The sequence below is a fragment of the Nematolebias whitei genome, chromosome 9, assembly GCF_014905685.2.
Source record: "Nematolebias whitei isolate Nwh7 chromosome 9, NemWhi1, whole genome shotgun sequence".
Classification (NCBI taxonomy): Eukaryota; Metazoa; Chordata; class Actinopteri; order Cyprinodontiformes; family Rivulidae; genus Nematolebias; species Nematolebias whitei.
In genome coordinates this window covers 7,212,756-7,223,143 of record NC_056506.1, presented here as the reverse complement: position 1 = coordinate 7,223,143, position 10,388 = coordinate 7,212,756, and positions in this window count along the sequence as shown.

The window sequence follows — 10,388 nt, the reverse complement described above, 5'->3', positions numbered from 1 at the left end:
CTTTCAAACAGACACGTTGACTCACAATTCTCAGCTTTCAAAGCACCAGTAGCTGCTAACATTTCTGTTTCAGCTCAACACGCTGCGTTTACTCCAAGCGTCCCAGCTGCGCTGCGTTCCATCACAGCAAAACCTGCACTTTTTCACAGCATAATCTGCAATTTTTCATGCCAACATGACATCAATTTTACACGAATACACAGTCCATTTATGAACACGTAACGGGCCACCAGTATGTAGATGAACATATGCATGATATATTCATAAATTAAACGGGTTCTTTCATTTTTCTGGACTGTATAACATGCGTGCATTGAATTTAATAAAATGTATCGTGAGACGTTATTTATCTTTGACCCATCAAAATGAATGTGGTCATTTATTTACAGAATCAAAGTTTAACATCAAACATTTACATTAATTTGGCAAAATATGGAAATAACAACATAATTAATCAGCAAGCTGTACAATTAGAAAACCATACGGCGATGGTTGAAACTTTACACAGACATTTCTAAAATATCTGGAGTGATTTCTACTTGATAGAAGAATTTTAAAGATGGAAAATGAAGTTTAGAGGGAGAAAAAGATGGGTGAGGGGGTTTGTTTATGTCGGCACCAGAAACGACACTCTCCATTCGAACCCAGCTTTCCTCGGTACGCTCGGTAGTAAACTTGACTCGTTACCTCTCTGAAGATGACTCAGCGGATACGGAGTTCCAGTTAACGCTACCTGTCCAGCGTCTCCGTAGGATGGCTGTGAATCGTCCGAAGTAGTGACGGTATTCCGTCCGACACGGTTCACCTCACGAGTGGACTCACATGAGTGGAGTCCGTCAGAGTTCCACCCAGATGTGGAAGAAAGTTATAATCCCATAAGACTCGGAAAGAGCTCTGTGGTCATGTCAGGATTTTCCTGTTTCCCAGCACGGGAACTCGACCGCAACCTCGGCTCGACTCAACTGGAACTTCGACCCAACAGGAACTTTGACCCAACAGGAACTTCGACCCAACAGGAACTTCGACCCAACAGGAACTTCGACCCAACAGGAACTGGGGTGAACTAGGAAGTACCGACATTTTAAAGGGCTCTATTTCCGGTTCATTTGGGAGTTTTCTTATTGGTCAATGTCGACCAGACAGGGGTGTGTTTTGTGACGTAAGAGGTTACAAGAAGTCAGAAAACAGCAAGAATGTTATGGAACAGATTGAAAATGTTTTTCAGACAGACGAGAGAAATGTTTGGACGGGTTGGCGGAAAACAGATGCCAACAGGTGCCAGCTTCTCTGTTTACGTCTGAGAGGATTTAAAAACAACACAGCTCGTTCCAACACTTGTCTGCTTAGACTCCGACCTTGGACCAAACTTACACTGCTCATTCAAAGACAGAAAATCAGAAAATGCATAATTACTCTGTAACAGACCTTAACATGGATTCTAACTTTGCATGAGGATTAAAAATAATCATTGTTACTGTTTTACAGTTAATAAAAATTGATTAGTTCACTGTAACATCTAAAATGTTTGAACTAAAACACTTTGATTATCAAACATTTGTAAAACAGTAATGATAATAGAAAAGAGAGTGTTCTTTCACTTGAATTTTCAAGAAAGAAAGTCTCAGGATGGGTCAACCTGTATTTCTGGATTCAAATCAATGAAATGACAGTTTCTGTCCCACAAGGTCAAGTTTTGACATCAGGTCAAGTTCACTACATGAGGCAGGAGGAGTGAGCATCAGGCAAAATCAACAGATACAGATTTTCTCCGACGCAGCGGAGCCAGAAAAGATTACTAAACAGACAGCTTGATTACAAAACGGGATAGCCGGAATAGCGAGGTCAGATCTGAATAACATCATGGTTGTTTAAAAACCCAAGGTCTTGGTCTGACTGCACATGAACACTTTAGAACAAGACAAATGGCTATTCTTTAGTTCACACGACTGGAGTTTAATTAAATGATGCGGGGTCTAAAAACAGTTTTAAATGATAACATTTACATTTTATCCAACAATGAACTAATTTGTATTTCTGGATTCAAATCAATGAAATAACAGTTCCTGTCCCATGAAGGTCTTCAGAGGCAGGTTTTGGTCGTAGACCTAGTCCACTACAGTCATATATAGTCAAATAAACATCACAAAATTGTATTAAAGTGTGTGTGTTTTACTTATGACATCTGAATCCTTCATATAAAAGAACTCACGGTGTAAAAAGGGTAATTCGAGGTAATTAACAATAAAATCTGAATTGATTTTCAGACCTTCAGATTTTCTCTCAGAGCTGAGAGTGGTGCCCCTTCAAAATAAAATTCTTAACAAATTTTAACCATTATTAACCCTTACCGCTACAGATATATTTATTTTGGTGCGTCCGTGCGAGGCGTATTTAGAATCAGTTGTCATAATTAAGCACTTAAAACATCGTGGTGGCTGCTTCTGAGCTGAGTATTCTTGTCAACAAATAAACAAAGCTTTTAGATTGTAAATCGTAAGCACTTGTAGTGTTTCCGGGTCAAAAGTCTGTTTCTGAAATAAGCAGAAGAAGCATTTTTAAACTTCGCTAAACTGGTGGAAACTGAATGAAGCTTTCCAAAAATGGTAATGCTCATTTTCTGGATACATTAGACATTTCTAAGGCAGATTGTGGACACACAAATTGTCTTTAAAAATTGTTGTAAAAGGTTGTTCTGAGCAAGATCTAAAGCTGAAAAACTCCTGTTCTGTAATATTTTGTGCATGCATTGAATGATTTTTACAATTTGTTTAGGGCCTAAATAAAGGTAAATTGTTGTCTGGTCCTACATGCTTCAGGACAGAACAGTCACCTTCCAGGAATTACAGATTTTGAACAGCGTATTCCGGTAATCTGCAGAAATTCCTGAAGAAGTCTCTTGTTAGTGCCAGAATTAGCTACTCTGCTCACTGACAGCCCAGTTTATTGACTAATTAACGCTGGTAAAGAGATTGTAAAACTTTCATAGTGACCCGCTGAGGTCCGCTTATGAGTGAAAGTTTTTCCCAGGACCGACACGGAGAAGCTCCTGTGTCCTAAAAGCGTGTTGCTGATGCAAAACGTTTACAGACGGCTGAACAGGTTCACCGTTCTGTTACTGCTCTTTGACTTAAAAGTCATAGAAGCGTGTGGAAGCGCTAAAATTACACTTTGTGTGGATTAAACGTCCCAGATTGTGTTCGTTTGTGTGGTTGAGACTGCATACGTGGGTTGTGTTGTGTTCACGGACCTAACTCCGGGTCAGTGAATGAGTGGCTCTCACGTGCATGTATGAAGTAATTTGTACTTTAAAAGTTTTATTTTGCTGGTTAAACGTTTGTAACTCATTTTCTGGGTGAGAAAACGCTGCATTGTTGTGTTTTGGCTGCGTGTTGTGAGGCCAAACGTTTCTCTTGAGACTCCTTCTTTATCAAACAGAAATTAGTTTCTGGAAGCCATTTTGAAGTGACCAGACTTTAAGAAGCCTGAGGGCGGTCCTAGATGACATCATAAACCACCTCCTTTTCTAAAGCACCGCCTGGTTCCAGCCCTAAAACTCCTTTCTGCCCTCCAGTGGTTAAATGAGTTGTTACATTAGTTACAATAGTTTTTCCTCTTTTCAAAACTTTGTGGTGTAACAATTCCTTTTTATTCAGTAAACACATAATCTTAGAACCAAACAGGTTAAGAGTGAGTGATTTACTGCTGCATTTGTATATTACAAATTTTCTCAGCATTTAACCTTTGTTTGTAAATAAATATAGCTATTTTTAAACTTAACATCCATCCATCCATCCATTTTCTTTACCCGCTTATTCCATTTTGGGTCACGGGGGTCGCCAGTGCCCATGTCCAGCAATCACTGTGCGAGGGGCGGGGTACACCCTGGACGGGTCGCAAGTCCATCACAGGGCCACATAGAGACAAACGAGACAAACAACCATTCACTCTCTCACTCACATCTAGGGACAATTTAGAGTTACCAATCAGCCTAACATGCATGTTTTTGGTCTGTGGGAGGAAACCGGAGTACCCAGAGAAAACCCATGCATGCACGGAGAGAACATGCAAACTCCACCCAGAGAGGCCCCTGGACCGGGGTTTGAACCAGGGACCTGCTCGCTGAGAGGCAGCAGCTCTACCAGTTGCGCCACCGTGCTGCCCTAAACTTAACATTTTAGCTGATAAAATTTAAACAACTATTCAGTTGTGTTCAAACGTTAAACTGTTATCCAATCTTAATTGTTTAATAGTTTTAAAGGTTTGTGTTTTTCAGCTTAAAGTTAGCTTCTGAAACAAATAACTGTTGATCTTAAAGTTGTGTTTATTAACGATTTTAATTCACGAGGTTAAGTAGTCAAGGAGCTTCCTTGACAATTGAAAGCTTTGCAAACAAACTTTAAATCAACTAAGTTACTTTCACTTACCAGTTAACTAGCTATTTTAAAACAGATAACCCACACATAAAACAAAATATAGTAATGTTAACCCTAATTTAACCTGTCTTTGTTTATCATTGTAAATAAAGAGTAATCATGGCTGAGAAACAACAAGTTGAAGGATCTGTCAGTGGTTCTGAAGAACTGAACCCAGAGAGTCCCTTTTCCACACTGGAACAGGCCTTGACAGAATTAACCACAGGAACAAATCCTGGGTATTGGAGTCAAATTCAACAATATGATTCTAAACAATTATAACAAATCACACTTGAGCTATCAAACAAAGTTTTGCTGGAAACCCTAACAGGTCAAGATGCTACCAAAATGCTTGGCGAATTAGCAATTATTGTAGCTAAGAGATTGCATATGACACATGAACTTCTCATTCATGCTGCAAACACTCTTAAAGAAAAAAAAAGCAGAAAATAAATAAGTTAAAAGGAGAATAAACTTCTTAGAACCAGCCCTGATGTAATTGATCAGAGCAAAGTTGCTACAGAGTTATCTGAGCTAACAGAAAATTATAAGCTCCTCAGTCAAAATCACCTACAGGTGACCAATGAACTTGCAACGACCAAATAAAATCTAAAGCTGGAGAGGGAAGCCTACATTAACGTTCATCAAGACCTCCAGAAAGTTTCTCATGATCTAGATCATCTAAAGATGGACAACAATACTTATGGTAGACAGTTACTTCAAAAGGATGAGCAGATCTAATATTTACAGAACCAGTTGTCTAAAACTAAGACACAACTTAAAAGCATAAACACACAGGGATTTCCTGATACAGGTGTCGACCCAATCAGAAGTGGGAGATCACCTCCTCCGGTAGGTTTGACCCCCTCTCACATTTACCTAACACAAGTTGGTGATCTGGAACAAGAAAGTAGACCAGCAGGTGAGTATGACCTCGGGTCCCTCTCGCCCCGGTTAAACTGGACTGTCCCTCCAGTTACACCAATACCTGTTAAGACTGATCCCTCCTCACACCTGACGAGAGACCAAGTCCAGCATTGTCCATCTGACAAGGAATTGGACAAAATTGCTAAGATCATTAGTCGTTTTGACCCCACACCAGGTGGTCAACATGACATTAAAGCTTATGTTGATGACCTGACATTCTACCTGAGAAGATTTCCTGAAGCTACCGTTCAGGACTACATGTATTTAATTAAATCAACTGCTAGTAGAGAGGTCATGAAGTTCATGGATCGTCAACCTTTCCATGTACGGGCAGACTTCGATCGTCTACGCCAAGCTCTTGAGAGAGAGTTCTCTGATCACACTTTACAATCTGGTCTGACCTCTGCTCTGAACACCAGACAAGGCAGACAAGAGTCACCAAACATCTATTACTACAGAATCTTACATGCTTATTTTGGTTCTGATAATTTTCCGCAGATGGAGGAGGATCCAAACTTTAAAGCTCTCTTTGTCCAGAACCTCCATCATTCGGTTAGCAGTCAATTAGGCATAATGGCTAACCATCGCACAGCCTCAATCCAACAATTACACGAGTGGGCGTCTCTAGCCTTCCAAAAGGTGAAACAGTCCAGGCCCACTGAACCAAATACAGTTTTAGCTGTACACACAAGTTCCCTTCCCTTGGGACTTGAAGGAGGAAGAGCAAACCCTGACTCTCAACAAGCTAAATCTGCCCCTCCATCACCCAAGTTTAAGAGGAGGCCACAACATTTTGAGCCTGAAAACCCTCATCAGGTTAAAGGACTGAATCGGTACTCAGATTCTGGGAGGGACCACGATTACCCAAGCTCTGACCACCGAAATCATAACAAAGATTATCGGGGGGGGGGGGGGGGGGGGGGTAGACGCTCTCCCAATTATAATTGCAGATTTTCTGGTCATAACCAATCTCAAAAGGCAGACTTGTATATTTCAGAACTGTCGCTCTCGACCTGAAAGAGAACAACTTTCACCACGTCAGAGATGTTCTGAAAAGATGAAAGAGTCAAAGCCTCAACAGGATGATGACTGTAAAGGTCTCACTTCCAAAGAAATGGAAATTATTAAACATATTTTGGAGGAAATGTGTAAACAGGAACAGTCTAAGAAGGCTGAACTCCTGTCTATAGCCTCTTTCACTCCTGAAACTGAGTCTCTCATTGTTACCAACCAGCCATTGGACCAACAAGCTAAGGAGTGGAAGCACCAGTCTGCGGCTGCTGATTGTGACTCCCCTCCTGTTGCTGATGTAGAGACCACTGATGTTGACATTCCTGGTTCAGTAACAGAAACTGACCAGTCCAACATACCAAGTGCTGTCTTAACAGTCCAAATGAATACTGAAGATCCTTCATTTGAGAATGATGATTCTAGGATCCAAGTGGAACCTCCGGCACCAAAATTTTTGTGTAACCTAACTGAAAAAGGGGTAATAAGAAAGTTTTACCTTTCATTGACCCTAGAACAGGTCCTATCTCATAATGCTCTTCTTGATACAGGAGCAGACATAACTTTAATATCCGCCACCCGGTTCGAAAGACTACGGTTAGCGGCAAATCATGATGGCAAGGATCTAATCCTCCAGACATGCTCTCTAGAGGTACGACCGTACGCTCCTGAAGAAACCACCTTATCTAAGGTGGCCCTGATTGAACTTCAGATCGGACCCATGACCATCATACACCCTGTGTATGTGTACCCACTGGAGTCCATCCATTTCTTAGTAGGACAAGATCTTCTAAACCAATTTCAGCCTTTGATTGATTTTAAGAACCTCAAAGTCTGGGCGCAAGTCCGCCAACCGTTACCCATCACTTTTCCTCCAGAAGTAGACTCCCAGTGCGCTGCACTGGACACTTCTGATGAAACAACCATCACCCAACCTGAAAACAAACATCAGTCAAATGAGATCACATCTCAATTCACGGTAGTGTCAGCCACACATGATCAGCCGTTGGAGCTAACTCTAGCCCAACGTGAGACGTTCTTGTGTTAGCTGGGTCCATCACAATCTAGTGAATACTACCTCCCACAAGTGGTGAAAGGTATTGAGATGCAGAAATCTCAGGTGAGTGATGTTGTATTGTCTTTATGGACTGACAAAACCGCCATCAGCCAGGACCTCTATGAGGACTTAATGCAAAATCAATCTAACCTCCAAATGGTTAAGAAAACTTTCGGTTTGAAGGATTTCTGGTTCTGTCTGCCACACTCACTCTCTTTCACAGCAGCAGCAGTTTCCACAATCAACCACCACACACCTGTACCTGATTCTGAGGGACGATGCTGGAGGAGCTTAAAAGCTTCAGCCAGACACTCCTTCGACGCCGGAACATTACCAAGCCACTGTGACTTCCTAGCCCTGGACTCCACTCAGCCTTCTTAGGCCTTCGTGTATCGTGGATTCTCATTCACCGGGATTTGTGTCTCTACAAGGAAGCCACTCTTGAAAACTACTACCAGGTAAAGGAACTTCTACTAACCTGATCCTCTCTCCAACGATCTTCACCTCTCAGCCGGGAACCTCCAGTAGAACCAAGGACTCTTCTCCCCTCACGGACTCAGCCACAACAAGGACTTGTTTTCAGTAAGAGAGAGAATTTACTATCATTTCCTTTAAAAGGTTTCAACTTTACAATTCCATTACTCACCATTGTCCTCTTCTCCCTCAACAGCCCCGCTCCTGTAAATAAAGAGATTATTTTTGATAACTCTGTTTCTGTTTTTCTGTCCGGTCTGCCGCTTGGGGTCAAAACGTACTACAAACATGACAGAATGTTCCGGCCAAACTGACTCCCAAGGCAAGACCGAACAGGGACAGTTTCAGCAGTCTGTCCTAGCCCAAAACAGATGTATTGATCAACATGATTTAACCCTCCAAACTGTTATGTCTCAACAACAAACTGTACAGAATAACCTCCAACAGCTCGGAGGAATGATCCAGTCAATTGAACAGAAGCTTTCAACCTTCCTACCAACGCTCATTACGCCAAGCCAGCCACCCCCACCGGTACCGGTCCATTTTGGTCCGACAACTCCCCGAGAACCTGACATCAGACCATCTGAATGTTTTGAAGGTAAAGCCAGCAAATGCAGTGTTTTTTTTACTACAATGTGAGCTTGCTTTTAATCGAGCTCCAGTAACCCACGCCTCAGATGCCTCCCGTATAACTTTTGTTGTGAGTGCTTTAAAAGGTGAAGCTCTCCAGTGGGCACAAGCTTACCTGCAGAAACGCCAGATTAACTCCATGAGTTACTCCACTTTCCTCGAGGATTTCCGACAGTGTTTCGATAGACCATTACAACAAGAAGAAGCGACCCAGAAGATGTTTTTGTTGCGGCAAGATAACAAGACGGTGGCCGACTTCGCCATTCAGTTCCGCATTTGGGTGGAGCGAGCGGACTGGGGAGAGAGCGCTCTCAAAGGAACATTCATCAACGCATTAAATAAAGACATCAAGAATCGACTGGCTACCTGCAAGACTCCCACAGACCTGGATCAACTTATCACCCTCACAATTAAGATCGACAATCGTTTTCGAGAGCTCGCCACTGAAAAGGACTACATTTCCCATGAGCACTCGGAACCAAGAAGTAATTGGCCTGTGTTGTCACCCAGGCAGCCTGAACCTGAGCCCATGCAGATCGGCAGGACTCGGCTCACTCCGGAGGAGCGTCAGCGCCATATAAACCACAATGAATTCTTGTATTGTGGTAAGAGAGGTCACGTTCTAGCAGCATGCTGGCTACCTTTAAAAGGGAAAGCCCACCAGTAGAACAGGAGATACTGGTGGGTAGTTCTTCATTCTCTCCTAAAAGAAATCTTTGTTTACCAACTACCTTGTGTATTAAAACCACTAACTTTCCCATTCAGGCACTGATTGACTCTGGGGCAGAACAGAACTTAATTAGCTGAGACCTGGTGGAAGAACTTCAAGTGGGGGAAAAGGTCTGGTACTACATTTTTGCCCCAGCCACTGGAAAAAAAGCTTCCAAAACTGGAACGCTTGCCCACAAACTCCTTCCAAGGTGGACAGGACCACACCTGATAATGGACAAACTGTCCCCAGTTGTGTACCGAATCAGGATCAGCAGAGGTCAGAAAGAACCTGTTTTCAAGTGGGTCCACCGAAATCAGATCAAGCCACACAAGGCTCAAAAACCAAAACCCAATGATAGAGAGTCTGCAGACAACTAAAACTCCACCCAAACGAACCACCAAGAAGCTACAGACATTACTCTTCTTCAAATAACACCTTAAATTACAAATCTTCAAATATAATCCTGATGCATGCTCAATAATCCAGGTAGAAAAATCTAAAAAAGTTAAATCTGGTCCTCTGGACATTCAAAAAAACAAAACAAAGCAAAACAACAAAAAAATGTAGAAACGTTTCGTCTCTCATCCGAGAGACTTCCTCAGTCTGAGGTGCTGTATTCAGCTCAGACCCAGACCAGTGGTCATTTCATATGTTGAGGGAGTATCAGAGAAACTGAGACGTTTATTTTCTAAACATAACGTCCCAGTGGCTTTTAAACCCCAAAATACATTACGGCAAAGACTGGTTCATCCCAAAGATCCAGTCCCCCGGCACAAACAGAGTAATGTTGTGTATGCTGTTCAGTGTCAGGAGGGCTGTGATCAGTCTTACATCGGGGAAACAAAACAGCCACTGGCCAAAAGGATGGCCCAGCACAGAAGATCAACATCATCAGGCCAGGACTCTGCGGTCTACACTCATCTCCAGGCCAGCGGTCACTCTTTCAGGGATGAAGATGTTCACATCCTGGACAGAGAGGAACGATGGTTTGAGAGAGGAGTAAAGGAGGCCATCTTTGTGAAAAGAAACCGTCCATCATTAAACAGGGGTGGAGCCTCCGGGTTCAACTGTCCCCCTCTTACAATGCTGTGATTGCTAGTATCACTCAGCCCTCTGTGAACAGTAAACAGCCATCAGTGTGCTAATGATCCATTGTTAGGCTGATGGT